Source organism: Lagopus leucura, unplaced genomic scaffold (genome assembly GCF_019238085.1).
Source record: "Lagopus leucura isolate 7727_CA_CO unplaced genomic scaffold, USGS_WTPT01 Super-Scaffold_100050, whole genome shotgun sequence".
Taxonomy (NCBI): Eukaryota; Metazoa; Chordata; class Aves; order Galliformes; family Phasianidae; genus Lagopus; species Lagopus leucura.
This window is the reverse complement of record NW_024962296.1, coordinates 388760-409251: the sequence shown is the minus strand read 5'-3', so window position 1 is coordinate 409251 and position 20492 is coordinate 388760. Positions and strand designations below refer to the sequence as shown.

The 20492-nt window shown below is 47.9% G+C and overlaps 1 protein-coding gene across 13 annotated transcripts in view; it reads left to right on the top strand.

Moving 5' to 3' along the window:
- HEMK1 (HemK methyltransferase family member 1) overlaps window positions 1-20128 on the top strand; it is a 69222-nt gene extending 49094 nt beyond the window's left edge. For 12 of the 13 annotated variants that reach the window (XR_006181378.1, XR_006181385.1, XR_006181384.1 and 9 more), the window contains 2 exons: window positions 2217-2293; window positions 18210-20128. The gene's annotated coding sequence lies outside the window, so the exon portion shown is untranslated. The remainder of the gene's footprint in view (window positions 1-2216; window positions 2294-18209) is intronic. The other variant, XM_042885410.1, reaches the window with a different exon arrangement.
- The last annotated feature ends 364 nt before the right edge of the window (window positions 20129-20492 follow it).

Sequence of the window (20492 nt, the reverse complement as noted above, 5' to 3'; positions counted from 1 at the left end):
CATTTTTGTTCTTTCTCGTCTAGTAGGAGACAGAGAGTGTGAGAGAGAGTGTATGAAAAAATAATATGCTCAGTACAGCTCAACTCTTTGAAAGGGTAGATAACAGCAGGACAAAGGGAAATGGTTTGAAGTTGAGGGAGGGAAGATTTGGGTTGGATATCAGGGGAAGTTCTTTGTTGTGAGAGCACTGAGGTGCTGGAACAGCTGCCCAGAGAGGCTGTGGATGCCCCGTCCATCCCTGGAGGTGTTCAAGGCCAGGTTGGATGGGGCCCTGGGCAGTTTGGTCTAGTATTAAGTGGGGAGGTTGGTGGCCCTGCATGTGGCAGGGTTGGTGGGATTCATGATCCTTGAGGTCCCTTCCAACCCAAATCATTCTGTGATTCTATGGTACAGATTTTTAAATAACAAAAAATTGTACGACGTTAACAGTGATCCAGTTTACAGCAGGGGAGGAAAACGGCCACTGTGAAAGCTTTGGTAAAGGAGAAATCCCTTCAGAAAAAGTAAACAGTTGCAAGGATTGTATGGTGAAGAAGTTACTCATTTCCATTCTGTGGCAGTGGAATGGCAATATATGCATGCAGCTTCTTTTCATTAAATGATATTGTTGGCTTTTTAGGCAAATGTGTTTTGTTTAGAAGTGTGGTCCCAGGTTTCAAATATTACCTCAGACATCTGTGATTAAATGAGGAATTCTAAGGTCCTTATTTCCTTAGTTGAAGTTAAATATTGTGGCCCCATAAACTTGGGCAGTCTTTGTTATGCAGTGTGAGCAGTGCTCTGATTTACCGTCACTCATGAAAGCATCCCAGTTCTCATTTGGTCTCATTTGGTGTTGTTTTGTAGCTTGAAAGGTGCACTGAGACATAAAACCAGGAGGCTTTACATTGTGTTTGTTTTCCAAGAAAGAGCCTCCCTGTGCTGCAGGATGCAGTGTGTTCTGTGGCCTTGGGATGCACAGAGATAAAACTCCTCTACAAGGAGCAAGCAATTGACTGCAGCCAGAGCCCCTCCTGCCCTCATGTCTGTGTGAGTAGCCCCTGCTCTGTGCCACCAGAGACTCCTGCAGGCAGGCAGCCTGTGGCTGGCTTGACTTGCCAACCTGAGCTCTGTTTGAGCAGTAGGGTCATATCTGTAGGGTGAGGATTAATCAGGGAAGCAAAGGAAGGCAAAGCACCTGAGCAGAGCGAGGCTTGTAGAACTTGTGAAGATGAGGAAATCTCTACTATTTTTTTGAGATTGATAGCCTCCATGAGAGCAGACAGCAAGACTCTGTTGGCTCAGGAAGCCATGGTGTGCACAGAACGTTTGTGGTACCCAGGAGGGCATGGTGTGCAGCAGCGCTGTGGAGAAGAAAGCACTCACTGAGCCTGGCAGCAAGCACACAGCTTGTCTTGGTGTGCCAGTGACTGCAGCTCAGAGAAGGAGGGGGTTGTTCTTCACTTTGTTCAAGCAGTTTGACCTCTTAGGGCCACAATGAAGGGGAAAGTGCAAGCCAGAGGCTGGTTCCAAAAGTGACATGCTTTCTTTTCCATGCTTCAGTAGTGGTTCTCACCTTTGGGATAGCAGCATGTCCTGGTTCCCTCTGAGCTCCTGCAAGGATAGGAGCTGCTGCCTCACTCAGGAGCAGGTGCTTTACTGTTTCCTCCTTGAGGAAGAAGCAAGGTGTCCTGGCATTCAGAATGCACAGTGTCCATTGCCTGTGCCATACAGCAAGCTGCAAGGCAGTCATCCATACCTGCCATTCAGGAGCTCCACAAAAATGCAGAAGCCAGCAGCAAACAAGGAGAAAAGAGTAGAAAGAATGCAAAAATAAACTTTCGATTAACTGAACAAGTGAATCAAACCCTTTGCCTCTGATCTTTGACAGAAAGGTAGAATAAATTGGGTGGAGACGTGGAATATAAACCTAGACATCTGGAAGGCACTGGATCCTCCAGTAGAGCAATCTGGGTGCTGACATAGGTGCAAGTCAGGCTTAATGTGCCTTACTTTCACCATTTAGCCCTGAGAAAGTTCCTGTTCTCAAAAGTTCCATTGGGTGTCACTTTCCAGCTGAGTCAATGTAAGTAACAGTGGCTGCACAGGGATTGCTCTTCTGCTCATCAGTCTTGTGCAGAATTAGTTAAAAATTAAAAAAAAAAAGTGAAGCATTTTTCCTGAAAGAAGACATTCCCAAAGAATGGATGACCTATTTTTTGCTTTCTTTAAAACAGTTTCAGTGGTGTGAAGGGAGCTGTAGTGGTGGGCAGGCCAAGGCAGTCTCATCCTGGGACTGTGGACTTCACTCGAGGTAAGTCACTCCCATGCTTAGCTGTCATTGTGCAGTCTGAGCTGTGTGATAACAGTGTGAAACATGCAGTGTTGAGATGGGAATGGCTCTTCAGCCGTGCCCTTCAGTGCCTTTTCTGATGGGCTCAGCAGTACCGTGGGGCACTTACTGGCTGCAGGCTTGGGGTGAGCTGTGGCTGGGGGAGATCGATGAGTGTGTCCAGTGTGATGCAGTGCATACACAGCTCCTGTGCCAGTCCTGGCCCTGCACGGGGGCTGGCTGGAAGGAGACTCTATGGAGTGCCCTAAAAATGTGTGCTGGAGGACTTGGCATTGGCTGCTGTCTCTTGCTTTGTTCTGTGTCTGTGTTTGTCGTAGCGGGTTTAGTGAACGTGCTTCCCTTCAAGTTTTTTCTTGTTGGCATGACAGTGAAGTAAAGAGATGTGGATAAAGTGCAGCTGTTCTTTTCAAAGCATATGTCTGTGCACAGGAGAACTTGAGGTTCCGGCAAAGCATCACAAGATCTATGAAATACTGTTGCTGTAGAGTAACTTCCATTGAACAGCAGTTGATTGTGTTCAGCTGGCTGAGGAGACAGCAGTTAGCATCAAGGAGCAAAAAAAAAACCAACAAAACAATCCTAAAACAACAATCCAAGTGAAAGCTAATTGTATCCCCAAAAACTTTGAGCATATCTCTGTGTTTGGCTGTTATTCTTTATTTATTATTATTATTATTTTTGCTGGGGAAACAATCTACATTTAGTAAATCTTTTAGTGAACACGTTTCCCCTTGATTCTCAAAAAGCTCTCAGGTTTTAACAAATCGTGTGTGCATGTGTGTAGGTTAAAAAAAAATAAAAATGATAGCATGTTCACTTGAGAATGTCGTTTATACATTTAAGCTGTAATAGTCAGGCAGTCTTGAGTAGCTTGTAGCTTATAAAAGTGGCATAAATATCTCATGATAGGAAGTTAAGAAGCTTGAGCTCTTGAGACCGCAGAAGTCCATGTGACCTGGATGGATTTGTGTGTGACAAGCTGAAGAAACGGGCCTTCTGGCTCCAGGTGACTTCTCGAGATTGGCTAGTGAGCGTTCCTCCTCCTCTCGGAATTTAGACATTTCAGGTTAAAACTTATTTAACATTAACTAATTTTAAGAAGAAAGGACCATTGCTATCCTTGCTGAATGCCAAAAGTACAGCCAGAGCAGAAATAATCACATCTCAACAAGGCTACGTGCTGCAGCTCAGTAAGCTCCCATCAAACCCACCTTTTCTATAGATGGCTTTTTCTTCCCTGACTTCTCCTTTCTGAAGACTTGGTTAGGTAGGAGACTATGCAGCTGAACTCATCAGACCTGGTTTCTCAGAAGAGAACAAGACATGCTTCAGAAAGAAGGGCAAAAGCTCTTTCCATTGCCAGCAGTGTGTTCATCCCACCTCCTCCATGACTGCTTGCAGACTGCAAAGCTGAAGTTCCCTCTGCACCCTCTGAAGGGAGCCTAACGTGGCGTTGAAGCCAGTTGCCTTTCCCCTGGATGAAGGGTCAGGGATCCGGCACAAGTTCTCCCCACTGACTGGTTTTTGCTCTGGCAAGAGCACAGAATTCCCTGTTGCTGTCAGTAGCGTTTCATTCCCGGAGACCTCTGTAATCTGCAAGTACCTCGTGACAGGTGAGGGGAAAGGGAACATGCCTTGTGATGTTGTGGTGAGCCAAAGCAGTGGTGAAAACAGCCCTTCAAGTCTTTCACGCTGATAGCACTGGGTAATGTCCTGGGTCAGCCAGCTAACCTGACCTCCACGGTGGTTGCCTGCTAAGTCCAGGCTGCCTTCAGAGCCTCAGAGCTGGGGGTGCTGGCTGTTTTAAGGCTTTGGCACAGAGTTGCTTGTTTTATCCTAGATAAGAGAAGTTGAGACACAGACAAAGGCATTCATTGTGGCGTTTTTGTTGCATAGTGATTTCTGATGGCCAGAAACAGCCCTGAGTAGGGTACTGTTGTTTCACATATGGCTAGAAAAGCATATAGCTTTCTCCAAGGACACTGGTGTTGCCAAGTTACCCAACTCCAAGTCACCCTGTTGCAGAGCACTGCATATGGGACCATACACAGAAATCACTGCTATATTGAAGGCAGTACAAAATAAGAGGTGCTTGTTTAGCAGTGCGTCATGGAGACATGTAGCAACATTTTCTGAGAACTCACGTTGGCTCAAGTAGTATCAAAGGGGAATTCAGCCTGTGGTTGTAACCTGTGCCAGGGGTTCCCAGGTTTATGTTGCGCTGGCAGCAGCAATAGCAACCGTGGGCATAAGCAGCAGTCATTGTTATCATTGCTGGAGCCAAGGGTGGATCATGAGACAGTGGTCACTACAGACGTGCTGTTTCATGCCTATAGGAAGGCATGCCTCTAATTTCTCCTGTGTAGCCTTTGGTCGTGTGCTTTCATAATCACCAACCTACCATCGTCCTCCCCAGCAGGACCCCTGCTCCCTGTCCCAAGTCGAGACCCGCACTTCACCCTTCATTTACTGAACCCCATCTCCTGTGCTCATGGAGATGTTGGCACCAGGGCTGTGGCAGTTCTTCCCTCAGTGATTTCAGTACCACAGCTTAGCTGCTCATAAACACATTAAGATCTCTGCTCTCCGGGATAGCCCTTGTTTCACTGCAGTGGCTGCATCCCGCAAAGAGATGTTCCCTGAAAATAACAATAACATTAAAAAAGCTGAGGGTTTTACACAGACCTTTGAGGTCCTTAACTCAGGAGGCCAGTCCATTGCTGAGACGCACTAACCACTGAGTGCCAGAAATGTATTCTTTGTGAACTGCACTGTGTTAGTAAAGAATTAATTGATGAAGTATCAAAACAGTCGAGGGTAAAATATCATATGTGTATGGAAAAGATGGTGATGAATGGGAAACTTCAAAATAAATCAAGCTGTGTTGCCTTTTTCTGGTGTTCCTAGTGCCGTTTTGTTCTTCAGCAGCTTGATTTGGACTATACAGATGAGCTGACTCTAGAATTGAAGTAGAACAGTGGGCAGACACTGATGTAGATGTAGCAGCTCTAACAGCCTGCTTGTGTTTAACCAAGCTAAAGACAATTTCAGTGAGGGCATTTAAATATTTTCAGAAAATACAGTAAAGCAATTACATTTTAAATAGGAAAGTCCCATTCCCTTGTGCTAGAGCAAGACCAGATCTTTCCAGATGATCTACGTCAGAAGTGTGGTCTCCTGACAGCTGCTGGTGCACGGCTGACCAGGCTTGAGGACAGTACTCAAGTGAAGGACTGCTTGCTGCAACGCAGGCTCCTCAGAAAAACCCCTGCAGCTTCACAATACCATAGGATGAGCATCTTGGGCACCTTTGTGATAAAGTAATCCTTATCTATTCTTCCTGAAGCTGCTCACGGTGCACGATGCTCAGCAGTCCTACTTCCAAAGATAAAGTAGTGGAATATTCTTCCCTATTTTCTTTTTCATATTCATAAGGTTACCTTTGTTAATGAAGGCAAGCAAGCCAGAGAACAGCAATGTTCTAGTAAATGGGGGTAAGTGGCAGCCCAAAAGTACGTGAAGAAGTGAACTGAAACCTAACAGATAAAGGGGACATGTGCTGTGCGGCGTGCTCTGAGTGTGAGTGAATGACTACAGCTTCTGCAGTACACAACTGCTTGCAGAGGGAATCGGGTGCTGCATCTTCTGCTGTACTTAACTGTGGTGAATTAAAGCATCGAGGGAAAGTCCTGCCTCTGGCCACTGTGGTTTTGATAGTTTAGAGTCAGACTACAGTGTCACCAGACATGGCCTCATTTCTCCGCTTACATCATTAGTTTAAAAGAAAAAAAACAACAACCATACGACAAAATTCCCACAGAGCCACTTGAAAATAGTTACTGATTCAGTTAAAAACATCTGTACGGTTCCATATTATTGGCTAGATTGCCTGTGAGCGTGGCCTGCCATCTGGAAGCCAAGGAAGCCAGAAGGACACCAGGGAACCCTAGGCATATTCTGTGATCTGTGCTGTATTCTTTAGGACTTGTCTTTGGGAATTCTTGTGTGAAAATGGCAAGATAAGAGAGAGAGGACAGAGGAAAACAAAAAAGTAAATGTCCCAGCTCGAGGTAAGCCTTCAGAAGAATCTCTTCTTTGATTACGCATTGTGAATTTTCTTTGTTTTTCACTTTGTTTTTGAAGTCTTGGGTACTGTCAGATGTGGGTGAGGAGCTGCCTGGATCATAGCGTTTCTCCTGTTTGGCAAATTGAGAAGGCAACTTCTGAGTTAAACTGATTTTTATGGTTAATTCTGAGTACCTAGGCTTAAACGTCAGGCCAGTAATTTGCCCAGTGAGACTCAAACTCAGTTGCTCTCTGCCTGTTCCTACCGTTCTCCACTACCAGAAAATGAAGTTCTTCAGGGAATAACCGTGACAAATCACTTCCTGCTGTGACGCAGGAAGATCTGGATTTCTGAGAATACCTCTGAAAGGAGCAGGCGTGGAGCAAAAGGTGTAGGCAGAATGCACTGGGGCCAGAAGTGTTCCCGTGGTGAGAGCTGTGACAGCCCCAGTTCGCTGGGCCCAGAGGTCTTCAGCTGGGTGCAGGAATCCCTTGTGGTTGGGGCTCAGCCTGGTTTTGGTTTTGTCCACGGAAGTTTATTCAGGTGCCAGGAGGGAGCAATTAGACCAAGCACTTAATGGAATGCCGAAAGCAGCAATTCCTTATAGGGTGGCGTATCTAGGACTGATCCTAGAAGCTAAAGAGCTGTTCATTATGCACTGTTGCTTATCTGACTCTTCTCCATTGGGAGTGAAGGATTTCAGAGCTGTTTTGGAAGCTGGTGGTATCTGCAAGATGGCCACCTTCATTGAAGAAAATCTAAACAAAAAGGTTTTTCAGACTAGTAATGTAACATAATTTATCCAGAGCGAAGGGACTTTTTGTCTGGAGTTTGGTGAGTGTTCTACATGAATGCTAGAATCAGGCATTCTTCAAGAACAGCGCATTGTTTGGAAAAGAACTGTGACTGTGCCCTCAGGAAAGGGATGATCGCTGTTCAGTGGTGAAGACAGCATTAGGAGCAAAAAAGCAAAAGCAGTGTGGAGGGGGAGGGAGAATGGGTAGCAGTTAATATAAATTAGAAATGAAGCGCAGAAAACTGGAAATAAAAAGGGAAATGTGAAATTATCCTCGGCTGCTATCTTCAAGGACATTATAGAATTTAAACAATCTGCCTGAAACAGAAAATTGTGTAAGGCCTCTTTGAAATGGAAATGGTGCAATTGTTAATGAAGATGAAAATAAGCAGAAGCGTTTAGCAAGTATGTCTGATCTGTTTTTGGATGACAGCAGAATAATGTACTTGAATCACAGGAGGACAATGCATTAATTTCTAAATTATTAGGCCACCAGGAAAAGGTATTATAAAACACTGACAAAGAAGAAGTACTTCAGGAGGAGCCTGTTCAGATGACTTGCAGATGAGAGCCTCGGCAGTAATACCAAGAGCACAGGTGGTTTGCAAGTGGCAATTTTGAATACTGGGACAGCTGGGACACTGGGCTGCAGTATGCCAGAAGGGAAAGTGGAGGGCTGGAGCAAAGCCATCGTGGAGAGCTCAGAGCAAGGGCTTCTTCCCTGGTCCGTGGGTCCCTGCAGGCTCAGGGTGTGGCCCTGGATGGCAGGATCCCTCAGTGCATCTCCTGGGCTTAGGGCTGCTGGTGGATGCTGCAGCACAGAGCAATGCTGCTGCTGTGGTAGGAACTGCTGCATTGCAGCCTCTGAGGTTGGAAAGAAGCTCTGCATCCAGAAATGCCCTGAAGTGCTGCAGGTTTGAGGTGGAAGGGAGCTGGCTGAGATTTGAAGCCACCATCCCTCAAAGGAGTGTTGGTTTGGGGTTAACTGCCTGGGGAAGGCGCCAGCACATTGGTTTGCTTGGCTATTCTGTTCACTTGTGCCTTGAACTCCTGTGTACTTAGGAATTAATTTCCTTAGGAAACATTATGAATGGTGATGACAGTGCTCACACGAATTCTCTTTGTGACTGGCAGAGAAGGGAATGCAGAGCCTGCACAGCACTAAGGCTGCTGTTAAAAATGGTGCTTTGGATGCTGAGCCTCTGCACTCACCATGGCAGCACTCAGCTGTAGGGCTTGGGTGCTCCAGAGGCAGTGTGCCTGTGGGCTGAGGGAGTTTTCCCACCTGTGCACCCCCTCCAAGTAAGGAGGATTTAGAAGATAAAGCAGAGGACAGACTACATGCTGGCTATGCCTCCACTGGGGCATCACTGGGCTGGCTCTCATTTCCCAGCCCTGGAGCTCCTTGCTGCTGGAGCATTTGCAGTGGGGAGAAGCCTGTTGGAAAGAGCAGCATGCCTTTGGGGTGGGAAGAAGGCAAGGCCAAGGGTGAGGTATTCAGTTAGTTCTTATACTGATGCAGCGTTGAATTGCATGGCAGAAAATATTTACCATCTGGGTGGCCCCCCGCTCGCCCACCAGTTCCATCTCACAACTCTGCCTTCGAGGCAGCCCTGCCTCCTTGGCTCCTTGTGGTGAGGGGGCTCACCGCAGCAGCAGAAGGGGTAATTCCACTTCATTTGTTAGTATTGGCTTGATAGGAAGGTAATTTGGCTTTTCTTAAAACATTGGAGCCACTTGTGTGTTTCCTTGAATTGCATTTGACGTGTATTTTTCAAATGCACTTATGTCTCCAGTGAGTGTTTCGTAATTTAAGAATAAATGATTTCTTCTCATTTTATTTCTAGGAAATGCTCCTATCTGTGAATCTCAGAGAGGCTCTTGGGTTGTTAGGCTGACTTCGAGGTTTCTGCAGTCTTTGCTCTTTGCCATTAGCATTACTATTAGTCACTGTTTGCTATGAATGAGACACTGGGCCCAATATGTTTTTTTCCTGCTGTCAAGCTGATACCTTGAATAACGATGTGAAAGCAATATTCATTATTAGATTATTGGAGGAAATGGAATTAGAAATGGGATTCAAAATGGGGTAATTAATATTAATGGCAGCTTTATTATGCCATAATGTTTTGCAGAAGCGCACTGAGAAGGTTCTGCACCATACAAGACACACTTTCCTTGATGTGGCTTTGTATAATCGATTCTAAATTCAGGGAGCTCAGAGTGAGTAATTACTAATTGGGAGCACAGCACTGCAGGAGGAGCCAGCTGTCCCTTCCCTCCCAGCTGCCTCTCCTCGGGGTGAATCGCAGTCACAGCGCCTGCATTATGCTCCTGTGAGCTGCTACCCATATCCTATTTCTCCCTTGATTTTTCCCCTTCTCTGTCCTCTCTTCGCCTGCTGCTGCCTATGCTAGCCAGGGATGAGAATGCAGCATGTGGAAGCAGTGCGGGGCTCAGAGTTTTGCCTTGCCTGTCCTGCTCTGGTGCCTATCTTATGTTATGCAGGAGAAATGTGGCAAGAGGAGATGGTGTGGGAAGTAAACTCAACCTGAAGACGACTTTGGCAAAAGCCATTAGGAGGATGTTCCCAGGGCCCTGCTCTGTGCATGACAGGCTGGTTGTCTGTTCGCCATGAGGTTGAGCAGGGGAGGTGTGAATGTACAACTGACCTCTGCAAGAGATTGCCAAAGCTAGGAAGTGCGGCTCCAAGATGAATTTTAGACTGCCTTCCTCCAACTTAGCACTTCATCAGTGTCTGTGCAGGGTCCTGACTGACACTGTGAGGTCTGTGGTGCTGACATTGTAGAAATAAGTAGAAATGAAGCTTGCTTTCATTCACCATCAGCTGCAAGCTTTGGCAGCTTCTGAAGTGTTACAACACTTCGTAAATGTCTATTTCTGCCTACAGAATATTTTCTTTGTCGTATTCCTCTGGAAGTTCTTAGGTTAGAACGAGGAAAGGGGATTTTCCTAATAGCAATGTGAAAACTGGTGACAGATAACTCGGTTTTTTTATTTTATATTTTATATTCATTCATATTTTATATTCATATTTTACTTTATAATCTTATATTCATATATATCCTTACAGTGAAAAATAGATTTTAAATCCCCACTATCAGTACAAGCTGGGGGATGAAAGAATGGAGCACAGCCCTGCTGAAAAGGACTTGGGGGTGCTGTTGGATGGCAGCTGGACATGAGCCAGCAATGTGCCTTCCCGGCCCAGAAAGCCAACCATATCCTGGGCTGCATCCACAGTAGCATGGCCAGCAGGGCAGGGAGCTGATCCTGCCCCTCTGCTCTGTGCACTGAGGCCTCACCTGAAGTGCTGCATCCAGATGGAGAGTCCTCAGTACAGGACAGATGTGGGCAAATGACCCAAGGGATGGAGCACCTCCCTACGAGGACGGGCTGAGAGCTGGGGCTGTGCAGGTGGAGAAGAGAAGGCTGTGGGGAGAGCTGAGAGCGGCCTGTCGGTACCCAAAGGGGCTGTAAGAAAGAAGGGGACAGACTCTTTAGCAGGGTCTGTTGTGACAGGAAAAGGGGAAATGGTTTCAAGCTAAATGAGGAGAGATTTAGATTTGGATATAAGGGAAAAGTTCTTTACAATAGGGGTAGTGAAGTACTGGCACAGGTTGGCCAAAGGGGAGGTGGAAGCCCCATCCCTGGAGACACTCGAGGTCTGGCTGGATGAGGCTCTGAGCACCTATTGGAGCTGTAGGTGTCCCTGTTTGTCGCAGAGGAGTTGGGCTAGATGGCCACTAAAGATCCCTTCCAACTCCAGTTATACTAATTAAGGAGAGGACAGGAAATGGAGACCACTCATTTCTCTTGTAAGACCCACCAGTAGTGAATGTGAAGGATAGCAGTGCTGTGGGCTCCTGCCTCTTCTTCTTGCTTTGCTGTTTGGTGGTGCCACGCTGATCACTGCCCATTGTATGCATTTTGCAGTCTGTATGCTGGCTCTGTCTTTCTGTATGCTGGCTCTGTCTTTCTGTCACTCCCTTCTATACCTGTTGTTGCTCACAAAGTCGTGGGCAGAAATAGGGCCGTGACCTCAGACCTGTCATTTCCCCATCCACGAAGGAAGGGAGCCAGGGACGTTTGTACACCACAGTGACTTACAGATCTCCGGAGCTGCAGTTCCTCAGTAATGCCTTATGCTTGGGCAGTGCCCTGTGGAGTGGTGTGATCCCTGGGCTGAGCTGCTCTGCAGCCACATTGAATTCAAACAACGGTGCATTCAGTTGGCCACAGTGCATGTTTGGACTTCAGACTCATGGTGGTTTCCTTCTGTCCTTCTGGGCTGATTACCACGCATTCCTTTCTTTTAATTTCAGCCTTCTGCAGTTCTGGGAAAAGGTCCTTGATTAAGTACTGAGAAACCGGTCTATTTGCGAGTCTAATTTGGTTGCTTTAGTTACATTACTGTATGCTAAATATAGGAAGGCACCGAGCAAATCCCAGTTCCTGGGCTGAACAGGGTGTTCAAGAGCCTTGTTCACATTTAAATCATGTGGCTTGGGCCGCTGTTTAATTAGAGCTAATGAGCCAATTTCTCACATATTGTAAATCAGCACATCTACGTTGATTTATGGGAGAGTAGCAGTTTTGTACAGCTAAAAATGAGCCCAGTGCTCAACTCCGGGCTTCTTGCTTCTAGTTGAAGGCCTCGAAGATGAATGGCACGGCATTAGAAATCCCAGAAAGACAGCAGAGTTCTTTGGTCTCATAGCTGGTATCCGAGAACCTAGAGATCAGCACATGAAGAGGTTTGAAGCCTGAAAGCTGGTCCTGTGGTTTGCTGCAGACTCTGCTGCATTCTGTGCTATTCCTTGTGTTTGTTTTTGGTTTTGTTTTTTTGTAATCCTGAAATCCACAGAAGATAATGAGGAAGTCTGCTTGTCTTCTAAGCATGTGCCTGCAGCCTTGGCATTGCAGGGGACTTCAAACTGCTGTGTAATCATGCAGGACTACATTTTCTTTCTGTTCAGCAGGTGGAAGAAAAAAAAAAAAAACACCAAAAAGAAAATAGCAAGCCACAGCATTTTAAGTGCATGTAAGACTTGTAATAGGTGAGAGACTGATTGTGCTAGAGACAAGTCTTATCTGTGGCACAGCTACTGCATATCTCAGGGAACAGCTTCTCCTACAGTGCCTTGGTGGCAGCAAGCCATGGCCCTGGCCTAGGGCGACCACTGGTAGGGCTGAGCTGCCATGTGCCCTTCCACCCCTGCCTGCTGGCCAAGCTGCACCCAGCATGGGGCCCACCACCACAGCACGTGTGGGCTTGCCTTGGTTTTTCATCTGGATGGAAGATGGTGAAATTTCATCCAGCTGAGCTGCTGACTGCAAGGTTTGCAGCAGGTTTTCTCCGAACTCTGTTCACCGCTCAGTGCTGCCGTCTTTATTTGGAGAGCAGCTTGTGGGGACCATGAAGCCAGCTCTGACTGAATCCTGTTTTCCTATTTTTGTATGTGTACCTTGAGGCTATCCTTGCATTCCTCGCAGCTGGTGGCTGCTCTGGTTCCCTGAATCTCATTCAGAGCGCTGCACCTACAAGCCAGATACTTGTCATCTGTAAAAGATGTTTGTTTCCATGGAAGAATAGCAGTGAGATGACTGTCTGCTCCTTTCACAGTCGGCCAGGCTGGGAGAGGTCCAAGTATCCAATCAGCCCTTGGAATTCATATTGCATGAAGATAAAGTAGCCAAAAATAGTTTCCGTGGACTGGATGGTTCTGTAGCTTTCTGTGTTTATCTAACAAAAATGTTAGGAAGTACAGTAGGTCATGCACTAAACTGAGCAAAATCATGGGGCACATCCGAGCTCGTGAAGATGAGCTTATCATTTATTTATTTGATTTACTTAACCTCTCTCTGCTTGAAAATTGCCTGCAGTTTTCATGCATTGCTGTTACGCTTATTTGATAAAAGGAAAAACCAATGTAGCTGTACCCTGAGGAATTAGAGATGCTGAAAGAGGCTACTGGGGAGGGGAGGAGGGAGAGGCAAGCTTGCACAGCTCTGCCAGAGCCTTATTTTTTCCTGCCTTCCAAGAACAGGGCTGTGTTCCATCCCCTGCCGCCCCCTCAGCTGGTGCTGGGAAGAGTAGCTGTGTTTAGCTCACTGTTCCTGGAAGTCGCTGAGACACCGAGCATCGAGAAACCAGCATTTTCTGTAGCAGGATCTGTCTGAATGGAAAAGATGAGCTGATCTTCAGCCCTTGTTTGCTCGCCTGAGTTAACCCTCACTGCTCCAGAAGAGGCTCTGTGTGCTTTAGCTGTGATCATTTGGAAGGGAACAAAGGCTGCCTGCATTCATTGCAGCCAGGTGTTTGGAAGCCAGTCTGGCAGGTGATGTGACATCATACCCTTCATGTATCCCAGGTTCAATAGATTTATGCTGGGACCACCTTCTGTTCTTTATTCCTGCCTTGAAGAGCTGAAGCAGCAGCAGCTTTTCAGCCAGCTGACTGTGCTGGTGGCCGCCTCCTGCCCAGGCTGAGGGAGGTGCCTTTTGGTATTCCAGGAACTTCCCAGCCACAGGCTCCCCCAAAATCATCCTGATTAAAGTATACCATGACAGGGTAATTGCAGCATTGTGCTGGTGCTCAAAATGTTTGTCACTGTGTGCTTCCAGTGCCACATGAAGACGCTGTGAGCCATAGGGCAAAATCCCTTCCATTCAGTGAAATCATTTACATGGGGTCTGTGCTTGTTCTATGGATAGGAGGAAGAGCTGCAGTTAATAATCTTGTAATTGGCTATACTGGCTTCTGGTTCTTGCTGTGTGACTGCAACCAAGCACTGTTTTCTGGTGCCTCAGTGTAGTGTGGGATGCAGTGACTCTGTGGGGTTCCCAGGCAGCGCTCTCTGGGAGCACCGACTATTACTGGGTCACTGGAAGCACACTGGCTCATTTGCTTCTTTCTTCAGGCTGACTCAAAGCTTTTACTTCACAGCTGTGACTGTCTCAGCCATAGCCCCAGTGCCAAATTTAATGAGTCTGATGGCTGTGGTGGCCCTGATGGAACCCAGAAAGCAGTTTAAAGTGACCAGGATGTAATAGATATAAATATTTCTGTTGCTATTTGCATGGATGCAGTTAGCCAAAGAGTAGTCTAGAGGTCTTTCTGCTGTGATGTGACTTTCCCTATTCAAGAGAGCAAGGAAATCCCTTCCTTTCCCTCTGTGCCTCAAATTGACTTGAATTTCCACTTGACATAGGTCATCAAGCTGCTTTTGGTCAGGCTGGAGGTTTTACACTTGCAGTCCAATTTAGAGGAGGTCTGCTTCCAATTTCAGCTCCTCAGTATGTTCATCCAGGACATAAACCTATTGTGAATGACAGCAAAGGCATCTGTCAAGGTACACACAAAGGAGGAGAGAATGAGTGGGGCTTGGGTAACCCAGGATGTCAAATTCTCTGTAGCTGCTGCTGGGTGCTGCACACAATGAGCTGGCTTGATAAGATGGTCTTTGTGCCTAACCATAGTTTGTGGAAACTACTGATTCTCTGGGCACAGGAGGTGAAAGAAGAAGAGCTGAAGCACTGGGATCTGGCTGAAGCCCATGCTTTGCCCCCATCCTGCCCCCAAAGAAGTTCACAGCTACTCAACTCCATTCTGCAGCAAAGAGGCAGCAGTGTGTAAGGGCTGTCCAGGAGTGTGCCCTCTTGGGAGGAAGCTGAGCCAATGGCCCTCCCTGTCTTCCCTTCTCTTCCGTGGGAGCGCTACAACTTGCTTGCCCAGATGAACAACAGCAGGGAGGTTCTCTGACTCGAGCGTGTTTCCTGCAGAAGCACACTGTGTGGTGCCAGAGGCTGCCTGCCACCTCTGCTGTGTTCAGCGGAGCTGAAGGTGCTGCCACTCGTGGTTCTCTGCTCAGCCCTTCTCTTGCGTGTGGTCTCATTTTGGTTTGTGCAAATTCTTGCTGCAGCGTGGGAAGTTGCCAGAGCAGTGATGTTCGTGCTGCTGACGAGCCTGTAAAAGTTTTTGTTTGACTGCCTCAGTTCTTGGAATTGATCTAGGCCAAGCAGCATCTTGAAAAACAGTAACTAGAAGAATACTCTTCCACCTAATGCTTTGCTATTAGCACAGGTTCAAAGGAAAACCAGAGCCACTGCAAAAGACTGCAGGCGTCCTGTGTGGTGAGGAGGTGTCAGCAGCTGAGTCAGGCTCACACAATGTGGTTTAAACAAAAGCCCTGCTGGACACAGCCTTGGCCTTGTACCATGCCCATAAGATGGGAGAGTGCTTGCGGGAGGCAGAGTGACTAACCATGCTTACAAAGTGTGATACCAGGCTTCTGCCCTTGCACCCTGGCCTTACAGATAAACACATACAGGAACACAATATCATTGTCCTATTTCTAAGGAACAGACTGATGGCAGCAAAATAAGGCAGTAGCGTATATGATCTCAGTGACCCTGTGACAGCCATCTCAGAATCTGGCAAAGCCTTCCTGCTAACCGGTTTTCCAACAGCCTTGAGTTTCTATGGATGAGGAATAAGAACTTTCCTTGACTTGGGCTCCTGTGATAAAAATGTTACTGCTATTAGTAGAAGCATCAGAATCAGGCTGCCTGCTCCTCAGCATGCAGTTGTTCTTCCTAGGCTTGGGGCCCTAGGACATTAGGTCACATGAGCTGTGACATTTGTCCTAGAAATACCAGCCACAAAACTTCAAGTACTCATTATTTCCATTGCAGAGCCATTTAGCTTTCTGCAGTCTGGAGTGCATTTAACATTACAGGCATATACTTTCCAGCAGCCCACACCTAGAAGCCTTGCATTCAATATCGTGGAGGCAAGCACAGGGAAAAGAGAGACCAGGAGCCTGGGGATGTGCAGTGGTTTGCCCCAGTACAGCTAGCCTATCAGGGCAGAAATGCAAACAGACTTTGGGGCTTCTGAGTCTCAGTCGGCACCTTTGCTGCACCACAGCTGGGGGTAAAGGTCAGAAATGGATGTGGTCACTTGGGGCTCGTAACCCAAACCAACAGCGTGGCAGATTTGGAGCTGAAAGGTGGTGTGGTATTTCTATTGTGCACACACAGGACTCCGAAACAGTGCTTGAAATACAGTTTAGTTATTCTTCAAATGGACAAACCCCCCATGTTCAAGCGTGAAGCTTTTCTGGGAAGAGCAGAGCAGTCCCCTCTTAAGAGTGCATTTTCTGTAGAAAGAGGCCTGCGTTTCCCTAACTCATGTCCTGTTTCTGGTGGCTTCGTGGCTTTTGACACTGAGCAGTTGGGCCAGGATCCTTTCTGACTGTGCAGTGGGATTTTTTGAAGGCCCATGCATGCTTCCATGCCAGCCCTGTCCATCTGGGGACAGTGAGTGCCTCTTTCTCAGCTCATCATAAGCAGCTGCAGCATGTGTGCAGGAGCAATGTAGTAGGCATGGTTGTGTCTCCAGGGAGCAGCAGGAGGGAGCATGGAAGCCCAGCTGGCATGTGTGTCTTGTGCAGTAGAAATTTCCAGATGCATCCTGAGGTGCTTTTGCCTCGAGTGCTGTACGAACACAGGCAGTGCTGGGCTCTGCCCAGGTACTGGTGGGGAGGCAGTGCGAGTGCTGGCTCTGCTTTGGCCTGTGTTCCTGGTAGGGAGCAGGTCCTGGATGGCTCACAGAGGGCTGTGTTGTCATGTTCCATCTGCCTGCCATAGGGCTCCGGGTGTTTTTCAGTATGAATACCAATGACTGGAGGCCCTAGTATGTACACTTCAGCTCTGGTGTCTGCTGAGAACTCAGAACGGAGGGCGGCCTCTTTCCCTCAGCACAGTGCTGCTTATGTTTCTCTGCTCCCTCAGGCCTTGTTTGATTTTTCTCTACCTTCCTCATCACTCCTAAGTGACTCTCCCCGTGACCTTTCTCCATTCTCCCTCTCCCTGCCTTGCTCTTCTTTTGAGCTTCCCTTGCTTGACCTGGCTTCTTCGTCCTGCTGTTATTTACCTCCATCTGCCCCTGGCCAGCCCACCTGGCCACACACTGCCTCTTCCCCTCCTATTGCCACCACCTTCGCCCTCCTTTCCTTCTCAGATTTTCTCCTCTCTGCTTTTTAGCTGGTTCCTCTGTGGTTTTCAAACACTGAGGTCCCCGCTCTCTCCAAAAGAAGAACAAATAAACTAAACAAGAGGTTTCTGCCAGGTCCTTGCTGCGCTCTCGATAAGCTCGGTGCTTCTGTAGCTCCTCGCTCTGTCAGCTCGGGCAGGCAGCCCAGCATCCCCCCTCCCACGCGCTGAGCTCACAGGGAGCTGTCACACTTTATTCTAAGAAATCAGCTAGTGTACAGTACTCAGCAGAGGCACCCCTCCCCTGGGAGGATCAGCAGAATTAGGATGTGCAGCAAGCTATCTTGGGGATTGCACAATCTTATCACCTCCTCCAGGGTGTTGGGGAGCGGTGAGCACCGTGTGCTCTGAGTCACACTTCCCCTGCAATGGCTGCAGGTTTCCTGACTCACTTCCTCCCAGGACTTCTATTTCCTTACTTCTCTACACCAACATCTCAAGCAAAAAAGTGTGACAGAGATGGAGCAGTCAAGGCGGCTGTGGCCCTGAGCTGCCTGAGCTCCATGCCATTTGTCCTGTTTCAGGATGAATGTGATGTGTCACAGCAGCTGGACACAAAGGAGCTGCTTGGTGCTGAGGAGGGTGAGAATTTTGTTTGGCTATGTGGCCATTTGGTGTGGTGTGAGAAATACTCCCCTGCCCATGCCTACAAATGAAGTGACATGAATGAGGCCCCTGGCTAACGCACAGCCTCTCCTGTGCTGTCCAAGCACAGGATGGTGCTGGCAGGGATGGGAGCTGGCAGAGCATAAGAAGGCACAGTAAAGCTCCTGCCCTGCGGCCAGCTGCCTGCTGAAGGCAGATCTTTCAGTGGCCGTTACAGTCTTGAGAACTGCTTCTGGCTCCCTGTGGGTACTGTGTTTTGTTTGAACCTCTGCCTTGATCATTCTCTCCCACGATGAGATAAGAATCTGTGATTTTCTTTTCTTTTTCAGAAAAGATGATTCCCAGCCCTTGTGGTGACAGGGAAGAGCCTGGAAAGGATGACTTCCTCCAGACTCAGCAGCCTAAGGGCCAAAAGCGGCCCCTGCAGCCACTCCACCCTGACAGCCCTTCAGTCTATTGATTCCCAAGACCTGGCACAGGGCTCAGCCCCTCAGATGAGCCCTGTGCTGTTCACCTGGATGGAGCAGGAGGGCCCTGCTGAGTTCCTGGAATAGCTGTCTCTTCAATACCAGGAAGTAGTTTTCCTGCATCGTAGCCTGATTTTAGACAGTGCTGTGTGACATAAATTAACTTCACGTTGCTAGTCATCCCCAAGGCTCAATTCTTTCAAGCCTTTATGTTAGAGAAAGTGTCTCTGCATGAGGCCACATGAAGTTCTGTGTATCTCCCCAGTGAACCCCCAGGCAGTGTTTGTTTCAGCCAGAGCTGCAGCCCAGCCTGGCGTTGTACTGCATGCAGGGCCCAGCTTGGCCCAGCAGCTGGCAGGCCCCGGTCTGGCACCAGGCATCACCCCTGGGCCTGCACTCAACAAATCGCCCGTCCTGCTCACCACAGGGCCAGCGGAAGGGAGCGGGCCTCTCCCTGGGGTTCAGTGGGACTTCCTGGAAGCGCTGCAAGGAGCTTCCAAGAGCTGAAACATGACACATGGTTCTGTGCATGTGTGTTAAGAGTCTGGCTGAAAGACAGAGGGAGCGTGGTTCCATGGGCCTCAAAGAGCCTCCCCCTCACAGCTCTGCCGTGCAGCGTTGGGTTGGCTGGGCTTGGATGGGGTGTCCCAGAGACTGGACACAGGCTGGTTCTTTGCGAAGCGTGGCTTTCTGTGTGGCATAGGGTGAGCAGGCTCTGCTGGGGTGCCGGTAGCTTGCATTCTCTGCTTCACAAATTAATGCTTTACTAGGAATTAAGGACATCGAGTCTGTCCTTCAGACAGCAAAGATGATGGAAAGGTCTTTTTTTCATATTTTTTTTCCACTAGCATGGAAAACATATGCTGCTCATCTCGTTACTGATAATAGCCCAGGAATGCTGCATCCCAGCAGCAATGGCCCTGTGCCTCACTCAGCAGGTAACAGCCCTGTTGTGCACTTGGATATGGACAGATGAAGCCAGCAGCAGTACTCATGCAAAAATCATGAGTTTAAGCACTAGTTTGAGAATCCTGCAAACAGGGAAGATATGGAAAGTCCCCAGCTTTAAGCTTTCAAAAGGGAAGAAAAGGAGAGCCTGCAGCCCAGCTGTGTGGGGAGGGGGTCTTGGACTGCTGGAAAAGAGGGAGGTGGGCCTGGCAGCCTGGGCAGCAGGGGAATAGGAGGGCACCACTGGGAATTAGCTCAGCAAGTGTCAGGTTTGCTGCTGTCAAAGAGAAGCATTGTGAAAGTGGTCAGATCTTAACACTGAGCATGTGAGAAGGCTGGCATCTACTCTCGGAAACCCATGGCAGCTGATTACCAGCCCTGTTTTTTCTTTTGTGTATTATGTGACTACATTTTTCCATTTCTTCTTGACCTCTGTTCATCTACCTGAATTCTTCAGCCTTTAAACAAAGAGGCTATGAAACAGAATAGAGTATATTGAATTTATATTAGAGGTGGCATAATCTTGCAGCAACTGCTCTGGCTGCATCCTTAAGAGCCTCTTTAGCAGGAGAAGCCTGCCCTGGCAGTGCCATTGTGCCCCAGGGCAGCTTGTGGCTGGGAAAGCCAAGGAATGGTTGTACATGCCCAAGGCATTGTGAGTCCTCTGCTCACCTGGGGAAGCCACCAGTTTGGACATTTCCTAATAACAAGAGGCCTCGTTCTTCCTGCTGTTCTGAAATTGTGTGCATCTGAGTCCTGTCCTGGAGTGCTGGGAGATTTTCTCACTGTCTCTCTGAGGGTTTTCTCCAAATATACCTGTTGGTTCCAAAGCAGATTTACAGTCTTCTCTCGTGTGTATGGAAAGAGTCCTCGCTTGCAGATCTTGCTATCTAAATAACGCAAGATAAAACCACAAAAGATAATACACAGTACAAGTTGATGGAAAGGTTAGTGAAAGGGCAATTCAGGATTAAAACAGTTTAGACATATTGAACTCTATTTTCTTTCCGCTGAAAGGGCTGGAATTGGTACTGCGGGAAGAGGGCCATCCTTGGAGGCTTGTGGTGAGAGCAGCTCTGAGCACAGCAGAGCCCTCTGCCCCGCTGCTTCAGCGCTGCCGGCTGCTCGGCCTGCAAAGGGAAGGTCTGTGCAACAAACAAAAGGCAGCTTTGACGTCAAAACCTGGGACCGTTGCCC